Source organism: Anolis sagrei, chromosome X (assembly GCF_037176765.1).
Source record: "Anolis sagrei isolate rAnoSag1 chromosome X, rAnoSag1.mat, whole genome shotgun sequence".
In the NCBI taxonomy this organism is placed as follows: Eukaryota; Metazoa; Chordata; class Lepidosauria; order Squamata; family Dactyloidae; genus Anolis; species Anolis sagrei.
In genome coordinates, this window is record NC_090034.1 from 8,161,123 (window position 1) to 8,175,552 (window position 14,430).

The 14,430-nt window shown below is 46.8% G+C and overlaps 1 protein-coding gene across 1 annotated transcript in view; it reads right to left on the minus strand.

Annotated features, from left to right (window-relative positions):
- Window positions 1–13,387, minus strand: part of LOC137097859 (archaemetzincin-1-like) — a 37,341-nt gene extending 23,954 nt beyond the window's left edge. Inside the window, exon 1 of the mRNA XM_067473040.1 lies at window positions 13,298–13,387. The gene's annotated coding sequence lies outside the window, so the exon portion shown is untranslated. The remainder of the gene's footprint in view (window positions 1–13,297) is intronic.
- Between the last annotated feature and the right edge of the window lie 1,043 nt (window positions 13,388–14,430).

The following is a 14,430-nucleotide window of genomic DNA, read 5'->3' on the forward strand; positions in this document are numbered from 1 at the left end:
GCCTCTCTCATTAAGAGTTATAGCCCCCAGGCGCGACGGTACACCCGGAGTGTGGTGGAGGTTCCTTCTTTGGAGGCTTTGAAACAGAGGCTGGATGGCCATCTGTTGGGGGTGCTTTGGATGTGATTTTCCTTCATCTTGGCAAAATGGGGTTGGACTGGATGGCCCACCAGGTCTCTTCCAACGCTAGGTTTCTATGAAAGTCATCTTCTACATTTTTTTAAAATTTTGTTATTGTTGACAGACATGGGGAGCGATTCTTTACTGGCATAGAATCATAGAATCATAGAATCCAAGAGTTGGAAGAGACTTCATGGGCCATCCAGTCCAACCCCATTCTGCCAAGAAGCAGGAATATTGCATTCAAATCACCCCTGACAGATGGCCATCCAGCCTCTGTTTAAAAGCTTCCAAAGAAGGAGCCTCCACCACACTCCAGGGCAGAGAGTTCCACTGCTGAACGGCTCTCACAGTCAGGAAGTTCTTCCTCATGTTCAGATGGAATCTCCTCTCTTGTAGTTTGAAGCCATTGTTTCATTGCGTCCTAGTCTCCAGGGAAGCAGAAAACAAGCTTGCTCCCTCCTCCCTGTGGCTTCCTCTCACATATTTATACATGGCTATCATATCCCCTCTCAGCCTTCTCTTCTTCAGGCTAAACATGCCCAGCTCCTTAAGCCACTCCTCATGTGGCTTGTTCTCCAGACCTTTTATCATTTTAGTCGCTTGTGTGCTGACATCCTTGAGCTGTCAGCACACAAGGAAATCTCACAATTTGGAAAACATAACTAAAGGGCAGGTGTTTTGAAAAGGATAAGACAACAGCAAAATACAAAACGTGTTGCCAGAGTTCCCCGTTTCTTTGTTTTTGCGATGTTCCCATTCTGTGTGTCTCCTGGCACCAGAAGACCTTCGCACGCGTCGTCCTCCCCTGTCATTTCCAATGTACCCAAAGTCCTGCAAGGACAGGGAAGTAAGTGTAGACTGCCCCCGAGAGCTCATCAAAATAGAAACCATGTCTGGAGAGGAGCCCAAGGGCACATCGCAATGCTCTGCGCCGCCCAGGGCACCTTGTTTCCCTTTATGCTCCTCCGACAAGAACAGAGGCTTTCAGCAAATAGATCTTCCCTTGGTTTTAATGTAAGAGGAGGCTGTGTGTGTGTGTGAATTTTTTTTTTTGTACTGGCAACATTACAAAGGGCCTCTGCGTGCAGACAAAACAGATTCACATCACGCATTATTCTAATGTGCAGCTGGACACATAGGAAAATGGAAAGGTCCTGAGAAAGAGGCTTTTCTGCAGCCGTCAGTATGGACTTTTTAAAAATCAGAGATAGGAATATTTCTTCAAACAAGAAGATAAACAAGATTTTAAAAGACTGCTAATGCCGGGTTGCTGTGAGTGTTCCATGTTCCAGTAGCATTCTCTCCTGACGTTTTGCCCACATCTATGGCAGGCATCCTCAGAAGTTGTGAGGTCTGTTGGAAACTAGGCAAGGGAAGTGTATATATTTGTAGAATGATGTCCAGGGTAGGAGAAAAAAACTCTTGCCTGCTTGAGGCAAGTGTGAATTCTGCAATAGATTACTTAGATTAGCATTGAATAGCCTTGCAGCTTCAAGGCTTTTCTGCTTCCTGCCTGGGAGGGTCATAGAATCATAGAATCAAAGAGTTGGAAGAGACCTCATGGACCATCCAGTCCAAACCCCTGCCAAAAAGCAGGAATATTGCATTCAAATCACCCCTGACAGATGGCCATCCAGCCTCTGTTTAAAAGCCTCCAAAGAAGGAGCCTCCACCACACTCCGGGGCAGAGAGTTCCACTGCTGAACGGCTCACACAGTCAGGAAGTTCTTCCTCATGTTCAGATGGAATCTCCTTTCTTGTAGTTTGAAGCCATTGTTCCAGTGCGTCCTAGTCTCCAAGGAAGCAGAACACAAGCTTGCTCCCTCCTCCCTGTGGCTTCCTCTCACATATTTATACATGGCTATCGTATCTCCTCTCATCCTTCTCTTCTTCAGGCTAAACATGCCCAGCTCCTTAAGCCGCTCCTCATAGGGCTTGTTCTCCAGACCCTTGATCTTTTTAGTCGCCCTCCTCTGGACACATTCCAGCTTGTCAATAACACCTCCTTTGTTGGAAGGTGTTAGCTGGTCCTGCTTGTTTCTTGTCTGGAATTCCCCCGTTTTTTGAGTGTTGCTCTTTATTTACTGTCCTATTTTGGAGTTTTTAAATACTGGTTTTCTTCATTTTCATTGTTTCCTCCTTTCCGTTGAAATTGTCCACATGCTTGTGGATTTCAGTGGCTTCTCTGTGTAGTCTGACATGGTGGTTGTTGGTGTGGTCCAGCATTTCTGTGTTCTCAAATAATATGCTGTGTCCAGGTTGGTTCATCAGGTGCTCTGCTATGGCTGATTTCTCTGGTTGAAGTAGTCTGCAGTGCCTTTCATGTTGCTTGATTCGTGTGTTGGGCAATGCTGCTGCGTTTGGTGGTCCCTATGTAGACTTGTCCATAGCTGCATGGGATACGGTAGACTCCTGAAGAGGTGAGAGGATCCCTCTTGTCCTTTGCTGAACGTAGCATTGGTTGGATTTTCTTAGTGGGTCTGTAGATAGTTTGTAGGTTGTGTTTTTCATCAGCTTCCCTATGTGGTCAGTAGTTCCCTTAATGTATGGTAAGAACACTTTTTCTCTGGGTAGATCTTTGTCTTGACTCTCATGGCTTGTTCTCGGGCTTGCAGCTCTCCTAATGTCTGTGATGGAGTCTCAATTGACCTGGAGAGCCCAGTTTAGGTGGTAAAAGCTCCAACCATTACCCAAGTCACAAAAAAAGCACAATTCTGGAAGACTGTGCAAAAAGAATCTGCAAACTCCACCTCCTCCAAGGTGAACTGAACTACCTAAACTGGGCGCTATGGGCCAATGGAAACCATGAAAATGAACTAAATCTGGTTACCAGTATTAAAAAAAAACCTCTAAAATCAGGACAGTAAAGAAAGAGCAACACTCAAAAAACAGGGGAATTCCAGACAGGAAACAATCAGGGCCAGCTAACTCCTCCCAACAAAGGATTCCCCCAGGAAGCAACCAGTCAGGTTTTGAAACTGCAAGGCTATTCAATGCTAATCAAGTGCTGCATTCACATTTGCCTGAAACAGATAAGAGTTCTTTCTCCCATCTTGGACATTATTCCACAGGTATATAAACCCCACTTGCCTTGTTTCCAACAGACCCCATAACCTCTGAGGATGCCTGCCATAAATGTGGGCGAAACATCAGGAGAGAATGCTTCTGGGACATGGCAAGAGTTCTTTCTTCCACCCTGGACATTCCACAGATATATAAACCCCACTTGCTTAGTTTCCAACAGAATTCACAACCTCTGGGGATGCCTGCCATAAATGTGGGTGAAACGTCAGGAGAGAATGCTTCTGGAACATGGCCATGCAGCTCGGAAAACTCACAGCAACCTAGTGATTCTGGCCATGAAAACCTTCAACAACACACTGCTAATGCAATTCGGTTTTCATAATCTTATTTTAATAGTATGCAATTGGGTCCAGCTCATCCTTCTGGGATCGGAGAAGATATACACACCAAGACCTATGCTGATGTTTTTGGATTTTGCTGTTGCAGGTTTTGCAAAGGCATCCAATATCTCTTTGTCAACCCCAGAAAAGCCCATGTTACCAATTCTAGTTTGATCCCTCCGTGTCCCCAGACCTCTGGGACCATGCCAATGTATCTGAAGTTAATGTGCCACAGAGGCTATCACTTTCTATTGTTATAGTCACAGAGAATAAAACATAGTACTGGATGCACCTGTTGTAGCAAAGGAGGAAAGTCTAACCCTGATTCCCCTGTCCCACAGGTTGAACTGTGACACCAATTATTCAGGTGTGACCCAACCAAGAGCATGTCCACTCCAGCATTTCTTCTAGCAATGGAAGGTGAACGTGTGAACTGACTCCGCTGAGAAGCGCTGCTTCCTCTGCTGTCAAGGTGAAGGAGGGAGCCCTAGGGAAAGAACCCAGGCTGCCTCTGCTTCCATCTGCCAGGATCCCCTCCCTTGGAAACTGGGTCAAGTCTGGAGTCGGGAGGGGCCCTGCTAAGAGAGATATAGAGGGCAGAAGCAGGCAGAGGAAGGAGCTAGGAAGCTGAGGTGGCAGAAGAGGCTGCAGAGGAGTCAAGACTACAAGAAGACTGGCACTTGGGTAGCCTTTGAAAAGTGTGCGGAAACTTTGGCTGGCTCTGAAAGCTGGGGCCAAATGAATGACCGGCAAAGGCTGAAGCTTCTCAGAGAGAAGTGAATCCAGACTGCAGTTTGGTGCTGTGCAAGCTACTGACGTTGATCCTCTAAAGGAGGACCTTGAATAGTTCCTTTTAAGCATTGACCATGTTCTGGTACAGCTGTACCAGGAGCTCCAATTTTGTTTGCTTTGCATTGAATGCTTGTTTGCAGTCCTAAGTTTCAGAGACTCTGCAGATAGGTGGCTTCTTTTGGTTGCAGTTATAGGGCAAGCCACCTGTCCATCATGGTTGAGTTTCTCCCGCCCCTTGCTCAGGGCAATTGGGAAGGGAAGGGGGCCATTTTTCAGTTAGTCTCAGCTAGGAAGTCAGTGTACAGGACTTGTACAGACTTTCTCCTGTACAAAGTCTTCAACCCTTAAGACTTCCCGGGGGAGAACAGTCTTAAGAGCATCTAAAGATTCCCAAAGGTTCCAGAGAAACAGCCTTTCAGCCCTGAGGAATTTCGGAGGGAATAACAGCTTTAAACACCAAGCACTCCAGCTAAGTGACTACAGGCCTACTGGTAGGTCCACTCGGTGCTTTGAGACGCAGTTCAGCCCGGTAGTGGATCCACATCAGTCAGGCTTAGGTTCACAGTTAGCCTGGGAGGAGCTAGAAAGGGATTTTTCCTTGAAAGTAAAGCAAAGAAACAGTTAGAAGCCACCAGTTGTTTGAAGCCTGGAAGCATTTGTTTAATCTTTGAAGACAAAAGAAGTTTCTGTTTAATTGTTCATCAATAAAAGACTTTGTTGTATTTAAGCTCAAGCCTTCTAAAGACTGTTTAATGGGGGGAAATTCTCTAAGGGCTTCTCTTGGGGGGCCCTGGCTTCCCGTTGGGCTAAAGTTGCACGTCCTGTTTTAAAGGCACTTCGTTTCAAGCCCAGCGGCGACAGAACCAAGCCCAGGATTAGACCACCTTTCCTATAGACCAGGCATGAGCCAACATGTCCCCCATGTTGTTGAACATCTCTACATGAGATCATCCTGAGTTTTTGAAGTTCGATGCCATCTGTTCGCATATGACATCCAACTCTACTATTCCTTTCCACCAGATGCTAAGGAGGTGGTCCATGTCGTGAACCGGTGCCTGGTTGCTGTGACAGTCTGGATGCGGGCGAACAAATTGAAGTTGAATCCAGACAAGACAGAGGTCCTTCTGGTCAGTCGCAAGGCTGAACAGGGTGTAGGGTTACAGCCTGTGCTGGATGGGGTTACACTCCCCTTGAAGGCACAGGTTCACAGCTTGGGAGTCCTGGATTCATTGCTGAGCCTAGAACCTTAGATTGCAGCGGTGGCTAGGGGGGCTTTCAAACAATTAATAATAATAATAATAATAATAATAATAATAATAATAATAACTTTATTTATACCCCGGCACCATCTCCCCAAGGGGACTCAGGGCGGCTTACATGCGGCCACGCCCATCAATACAATACACACAATATAACACAAAAACACAACAAAAAATTAGAAAATAAAATAATCTAAAATAGAAAACCAATGTATATAAGCGACACAACAATATAAAATCAAAACAATACGACGTTAAAAATTATCACCATGGGCAGGGCCAAATTCAAGGATTAAAATTTCAAAACACTGGGAGATAGGGCAATGTAAAATATCAGGGAGAGGCTCCAGGGAATGAGGTAGGATTTAATTGCACAACAAGAAAATAAAGTGCTTCTGAGGGCATTTTATGCAGAGTTTGGTCAGAGATGATCATGTAATCCAGTGTTTCTCAACCTGGGGGTCGGGACCCCTGAGGGGGTCGCGAAGGGGTGTCAGAGGGGTCGCCAAAGACCATCAGAAAACACAGTATTTTCTGATGGTCATGGGGATTCCATGTGGAATGTTTGAGCCAATTCTATCGTGGGTGGAGTTCAGAATGTTCTTTAATTGTAATGAACTATAAATCCCAGCAACTACAACTCCTAAATGTCAAGATCTATTTTCCCCAGACTCCACCAGTGTTCATATTTGGGCATATTGAGTATTCGTGCCAAGTTTGGTCCAGATCCACCATTGCATGAGTCCACAGTGCTCTCTGGATATAGGTGAACTACAACTCCCAAACTCAAGGTCAATGCCCATCAAACCCTTCCAGTGTTTTCCATTGGTCATGGGAGCCAAGTTTGGTTCAAATCCATCGCTGGTGGAGTTCAGAATGCTCTTTGATTATAAGCGAACTATAAATCCCAGCAACTACAACTCCCAAATTACAAAATCAATTCTCCCCCAACCCCACTAGCATTCACATTTGGGTGTATTGGGTATTTGTGCCCAGTTTGGTCCAGTGAATGAAAATGCATCCTGCATATCAGATATTTACATTATGATTTATAACAGTAGTAAAATGACTGTTACAATGTAGCAACAAAAGCAATATTATGGTTGGGGGTCACCACAACAAGAGGGACTGTATTAAGGGGTCACAGCATTAGAAAGGTTGAGAACCACTGATGTAATCAATCATTGAAGGCACATTGGAACAGCCAAGTTTTCAGGCTCCTCCTGAAGACTACCAGAGTGGGGGCTTGCCTAATATCTCTGGGGAGCGAATTCCAGAGCAAAGGGGCCTCTCTTGAAGAACAAAGAGATTGTGTGGGTTCGTAGAAGGAAATGCAGGTCGCGCAGGTAGACGGGTCCCAAACTGTTCAGGGCTTTGTAGGTAAGAACCTGCACCTTGTATTGGGACCGGAAAATAAATGGCAGCCAATGGAGCTCCTTAAACAGGAGGGTTGAGCGCTCTCTGCAATTCACACCAGTTAGTAATCTGACTACCGATGGTTGGACCAGTTGGGATTTCCGGGCAGCACCACATAGAGCGCATTGCAGTAGTCCAATCTAGAGGTAACAAAGACGTGGACTACTATGGCCAAATCCGACTTCACAAGGTATGGTCGCAGCTGGCGCATGAGCTTCAATTGTGCGAAGGCCCTCCCAGCCACCGCCACCGCCTGAGCTTCAAGCGTTAGCGCTGAATCTAGGAGGACACCCAATTAAAACTTGTGTGCCAGCTGCACCTGTACCTTGGGAAGTCAGACTTGGCCACAGTGCTCCACACTCTCGTTACATCCAGGATAGACTACTGCACCACACTCTATGTGAGGTTGCCTTTGAAGACTGCTTGGAAGCTTCACATAGTCCAACAAGAGGCAGCCAGGTTAATAACTGGAGTGATCTACAGGGAGCACGCAACTCCCATGTTGTGCCAGCTCCACTGACTGCCTGTTTGCTACCAAGCAACAGAGAGGAGGGAGCAAGCTTGTTTTCTGCTTCCCTGGAGACTAGGATGCGAAACAATGGCTTCAAACTACAAGAGAGGAGATTCCATCTGAACATTAGGAAGAACTTCTTGACTGTGAGAGCTGTTCAGCAGTGGAACTCTCTGCCCCGGAGTGTGGTGGAGGCTCCTTCTTTGGAAGCTTTTAAACAGAGGCTGGATGGCCATCTGTCGGGAGTGATTTGAATGCAATATTCCTGCTTCTTGGCAGGGGGTTGGACTGGATGGCCCATGAGGTCTCTTCCAACTCTTTGATTCTATGATTCTAAGCACAATTCAAAGTGCTGGCTTTGGCCTATAAAGCTTTAAATGATCCCAACCCAGTTTACCTGTCCAAATACATCTACCTTCTACAAACTACCAAGGAAACTAAGATCCTTGGTGGGGACAAGAGAAAGGGCTTTCTCGGTAATTGCCCCTCGGCTCTGGAACTTCCTCCAAAGTGAGATTAGATCAGCCCACTCCCTCCTGTCCTTCAGAAAGATGGTAAAAACGTGGCTGTGGGATCAAGCTTTTGGGGCAGTGGAACAAGGTAATAACCGGTATGGCTGGTCTGAGATAGTTTTTAACAATTTAATTTTAAGTGAATACAACTGATTTTGATGTTTGTGTATATTTATAGTTTGCTTTTATTCCAGCATTGGATGTTTGCCGTATTTATGTTGTGCTCCGCTCTGAGTCCCCTTCCGGGTTTATTTATTTATTGTGTCAGGAGCAAACCAAACAGTTGTATTGCATTAGAAAACAGACAAACAAACAAACAAAACACAAAGTTTGCAAGCTTGGTAGTTGATTAAATGTCCTTTGACCAGTATCTGGCCACTTGGAGTGCCTCTGGTGTTGCTGCAAGAAGGTCCTCCCTTGTGCATGTGGCAGGGCTCAGGGTGCATTGCAGCAGGTGGTATGTAGTTTGCTCTTCTCCGCACTCGCATCTCAAGGATTCTACTTTGTAGCCCCATTTTTGAAGGTTGGCTCTGCATCTCGTGGTGCCAGAGCGCAGTTTGTTCAGCATCTTCCAAGTCGCCCAATTTTCTGTTTGCCCAGGGGGGAGTCTCTCTTTTGGTATCAGCCATTGATTGAGGTTCTGGGTTTGAGCCTGCCACTTTTGGACTCTCGCTTGCTGAGGTGTTTCAGCAAGTGTCTTTGTAGATCTTAGAAAATTATTTCTTGATTTAAGTCGTTGATGTGCTGGCTGATACCCAAACAAGGGATGAGCTGGAGATGTCTCTGCCTTGGTCCTTTCACTATTGGCTGCTACTTCCCAGCGGATGTCAGGTGGTGCAATACCAGCTAGACAGTGGAATTTCTCCAGTGGTGTAGGGCGCAGACACCCCGTGATAATGCGGCATGTCTCATTAAGAGCCACATCTACTGTTTTGACATGGTGAGATGTGTTCCACACTGAGCATGCATACTCAGCAGTAGAGTAGCATAGCGCAAGGGCAGATGTCTTCACTGTGTCTGGTTGTGATCCCCAGGTTGTGCCAGGCAGCTTTCATATGATATTGTTTCTAGCACCCACTTTTTGCTTGATGTTCAGGCAGTGCTTCTTGTACGTCAGAGCACAGTCCAGAGTGACTCCCAGATATTTGGGTGTGCTGCAATGCTCCAGTGGGATTCTTTCCCAGGTGATCTTCAGAGCTCGGGATGCTTCTCTGTTCTTGAGATGAAAGGCACATGTCTGTGTTTTAGATGGGTTAGGAGTCAGCTGTTTTTCCCTGTAATAGGCAGTAAGAGCACCTAGAGCTTCGGAGAGCTTCTGTTCAACCATCTCAAAGCTCCCTGCTTGAGTGGTGATGGCATGATCGTCAGCACAGATGAAACTCTCTGTCCCTTCTGGCAATGGCTGGTCATTTGTGCAAATGTTGAACATAGATGGAGTGAAAAGAGCAGAATATAAATGCTTGAAATAAATAAACTTCAGCCCTCCAGGTGTTTTAGACTTCAACTCCCACAATTTCTAACAGCCTGGATGTTAGGAATTGTGGGAGTTGAAGTCCAAAACACCTGGAGGGCTGAAGCTGGACCATGCCTGCTATAAACTGTTTCCAAAGTTCAACATGAGGGTTAATATGGAACCATAAACGTCAATAGCAGTGCTTCTCAAAGGAGAAGTCGGTGGACTAGCCCTGCTTCCGGATTCAACTGTTGCTGTCCAAGTTTCCAGGAAATGCAACACTTGCATCCAATGGGTCCCAAACCCTGCAAGATTGAAGGTGAATGCTCCCCACATCCAACGCCTGAGATGTTCTGCTGGGTTGGAAGCAGACTAATTGAAAGGGTGCATTCCCCTTGCGGCATCTTTGCAGAGTGCCTGACTAGGATTTAGGGGAATCACGACTGGGATCCCTGTTATCCTCTTCACAGTCTGGCTCCGAACAAGTCACACTCTCTCATCCTCAGAGGAAAGCAGCCTCAAACCCTGTTAGAATAAGCCTTGTTGAGAAACCTCACGATCCGAGTCGACATGATTTGGAAACGACCAGCAAGGACATAACAATTCCCTTGACAAGTCTGCAAAACATTATTATTATGTGGTTTATTTATACCAGAATTTGTCAACATTGTGGTGGCCCCCAACCATAATATTATTTTCATTGCTACTTCTTAACTGTAATTTTGCTACTGTTCTGAATCATAATGTAAATATCTGATATGCAGGATGGATTTTCATTCACTGGATCAAATTTGGCATAAATTAGACTACTATTAGGGATGAGGGGGATTGATTTTGTCATTTGGGAATTGTAGTTGCTGGGATTTATAGTTCACCTACAATCAAGAAGCATTCTGAACTACACCAATGATGGAATTGACCCAAACTTGGCACACAGACCTCCCATGAGCAACAGAAAATACTGGGAGGCTTTGGTGGGCATTGACCTTCAGTTTAGGAGTTGTAGTTCACCTACTTCCAGGCAGCACTGTGGACTCAAACAATGATGGATCTGGGCCAAGCTTGGCACGAATACATAATATGCCCAAATGTGAACACTTGTGGAGTTGGGGGAAAACATACCTTGACATTTGGGAGTTGTAGTTGCTGGGATTTATAGTTCACCTATAACCAAAGATCATTCTGAACTCCAACGATGGAATTGAACTAAACTTGGCACACAGAACTCCCATGAGCAACAGAAAAGACTGGGAGGCTTTGGTGGGCATTGACTTTGAGTTTAGGAGTTGTAGTTCACCTACATGCAGAGAGCACTGTGGACTCAAACAATGATGGATCTGGACCACACTTGGCACGAATACGTAATATGCCCAAATGTGAACACTGGTGGAGTTTGGGGAAAACATACCTTGCCATTTGGGAGTTGTAGTTGCTGGGATTTATAGTTCACCTATAACCAAAGATCATTCTGAACTCCAACGATGGAATTGAACTAAACTTGGCTCACAGAACTCCCACGAGCGACAGAAAATACTGGGAGGATTTGGTGGGCATTGACCTTGAGTTTAGGAGTTTTAGTTCATCTACCTCTAGAGAGTACTGTGGACTCAAACAATGATGGATCTGGACCACACTTGGAAAGAAAATATGTAATATGTCCAAATGTGAACACTGGTGGAGTTTGGGGAAAACATACCTTGACATTTGGGAGTTGCTGGGATTTATAGTTCACCTATTATCAAAGATCATTCTGAACCCCACCAATGATTGAATTGAACCAAACTTGGCACACAGAACTCCCATGACCAACAGAAAATACTTGAAGGGTTTGGAAGGCATTGACCTTTATTTTGGGAGTTGTAGTTCACCTACATTCAGAGAACACTGTGGACTCAAACAATGATGGATATGGACCAAACTTGGAACGAATACTCAATACGCTGAAATGTGAACACTGCTGGAGTCTGGAGAAAATAGACCTTGACATTTGGGAGTTGTATTTGCTGGGATTTATAGTTCACTTACAATCAAAGAACATTCTGAACCCTACCAAGGATAGAATTGGACCAAGCTTCCCACACAGAACCCCCAAGACCAGCAGAAAATACTGTGTTTTCTGATAGTCTTTGGAGACCCCTCCAACACCCCCTCAGAACCCCCCCCCCCCGGGCCCTGACCCCCAGGTTAAGAAACACTGACCTAGGACTTCACATTGACTTGTTTGGCCATTTGTCCTTTCCTCAACACTGCTGTGTTTTCATTCTGCCTCATTGCATCTGCCTTGTTTTCATGGGATGATGATTATTTTGGGTGGAGAATCAGGAAGTCAGAAGGAGGCTCTTGGGAAGGTGATGCCTCTCCACCTTAAAAACATTCCTTCAAAATACAGGAGGCAGAGACAAGCATAGCAGACCATATCTGAATGATACTAATCCATATGTTGGAAAGCTTGAACCTGAGCAACCCAAGATGTGGTTTTCATGCTGCTCTGTAAACAGGAGGTGAGCTTTGTAAGCTTAGGTTTCTGCAATGCCAGTAGGTTGGATGGATGACTTTTAGGGGCCCCTTCTAGCTCTGTTTTGGAAAGGGATGGCATCTTTGGAGACTTCCCAAACCTCTTCCACAAGCAGAATGTGAATGATTGCCACCTTGGAACCCAGGTACCGCTTAGGTTCCTGCAATGCCAGTGGGTGGGCTGGATAACCCTTAGGGGACCCGTCTAGCTCTGTTTTGGAAAGGGAAGGTATCTTTGGAGACTTCCCAAATCTCTTCCTCAAGCAAGACATGAATCATTGCCACCTCAGATCCCAGGTGCTGCTTCAGTTCCTGCAATGCCAGTGGGTTGGACGGAGGACCTTTAGGGAAGCCTTCTAGCTCTGTTTTGGAATGGGAAGGCATCTTTGGAGACTTCCCAAATCTCTTCCTCAAGCCAGATGTGAAAGATTGCCACCTCGGTTCCCAGGTGCATCCATCCAATCCGTGGGTTGGATGGATGACCTTTAGGGGAACCTTCTAGCTCTGTTTTGGAAAGGGAAGGTATCTTTGGAGACTTCCCAAATCTCTTCCTCAAGCCAGACATGAATCATTGCCACCTTGGATCCCAGGTACCACTTAGGTTTCTGCAATGCCAGTGGGTTGGATGGAGGACCTTTAGGGAACCCTTCTAGCTTTGTTTTGGAAAGGGAAGGCATCTTTGGAGACTTCCCAAACCACTTTCTCAAGCCAGATATGAATGATTTTCACCTTGGATCCTAGGTGCTGCTTCAGTTTTTGCAGTGCCAGTGGGTTGGATGGATGATCCTTTAGGGGAACCTTCTAGCTCTGTTTTGAATGGGAAGGCATCTTTGGAGACTTCCCAAATCTCTTCCTCAAGACAGATGTGAATGATTGCCACCCTGGATCCCAGGTGCTGCTTACATTCCTGCAATGCCAGTGGATTGGTTGGATGATCCTTAGTGGACTCCAGTAGCTGTGTTTTGGAAAGGAAATGTATCTTTGGAGACTTCCCAAATCTCTTCCTCAAGCCAGACATGAATCATTGCCACCTCGGATCCCAGGTGCTGCTTCAGTTCCTGCAATGCCAGTGGGTTGGATGGATGACCCTTTGGGACCCCTTCTAGCTCTGTTTTGGAAAGGGAAGGCATCTTTGGAGACTTCCCAAACCTCTTCCTCAAGCCAGACGTGAATGATTGCCACCTTGGATCCCTCTGACTAACGCCTAAGATTGCAAGAGGGGCCAGCAGCTTTCCTCCCCTCGAGACCCCCTCTCCCCCCAAATTCCCCCCTCCTTCCCTTGTCTTTTGCAGTCTGTTGGGGATTTTCCCTACCTTTCCAAGGCAATCCCGGCTCTCCAAGGCGTCCGTCTCCCTCTCAGTCTCTCTCTCTCTCTCTCTCTCTGCGGCGGGGAAAGCTGGCCCTGGGAGGAGGAGGAGGAGGAGGCTTCCCGAGGCGTGACGTGGGCGAGAGAGAGAGAGAGAGAGATATTAGACGGGAACGCAGGCAAAGAAGGGGAGGGGGGCTGTCTGTGGGGGCGGATCAGGAGGGAAAGCCTTTGAGGAAGTTCCCACTAAAGGAGAAGAGGATAGCCCACCGCCCACTGCAGCCCTGATCCATGTTTTGGGGGGCCAGGCAACCCCCAATTCAGCCCCTCTCCCCTGTTTTGCTCTCCAGCTGCCAGAAAGTGGTCCAGGCTGCTGGGAACTGAGCTCCCACTCACCTGGAGGACCAGAGTTTGGCCATCACTGATGGGCAGAAGAACCTCAAGAGAGACCTGGATCCAGAAAGTGGTCCAGGTTGTTGGAAACTGAGCTCCCACTCACCTGGAGGACCAGAGTTTGGCCATCACTGATGGGCAGAAGAACCTCAAGAGAGACCTGGATCCAGAAAGTGGTCCAGGTTGTTGGAAACTGAGCTCCCACTCACCTGGAGGACCAGAGTTTGGCCATCACTGATGGGCAGAAGAACCTCAAGAGAGACCTGGATCCAGAAAGTGGTCCAGGCTGCTGGGAACTGAGCTCCCACTCACCTGGAGGACCAGAGTTTGGCCATCACTGATGGGCAGAAGAACCTCAAGAGAGACCTGGATCCAGAAAGTGGTCCAGGTTGTTGGAAACTGAGCTGCCACTCACCTGGAGGACCAGAGTTTGGCCATCACTGATGGGCAGAAGAACCTCAAGAGAGACCTGGATCCAGAAAGTGGTCCAGGCTGCTGGAAACTGAGCTCCCACTCACCTGGAGGACCAGAGTTTGGCCATCACTGATGGGCAGAAGAACCTCAAGAGAGACCTGGATCCAGAAAGTGGTCCAGGCTGCTGGAAAATGAGCTCCCACTCACCTGGAGGACCAGAGTTTGGCCATCACTGATGGGCAGAAGAACCTCAAGAGAGACCTGGATCCAGAAAGTGGTCCAGGTTGTTGGAAACTGAGCTCCCACTCACCTGGAGGACCAGAGTTTGACCAT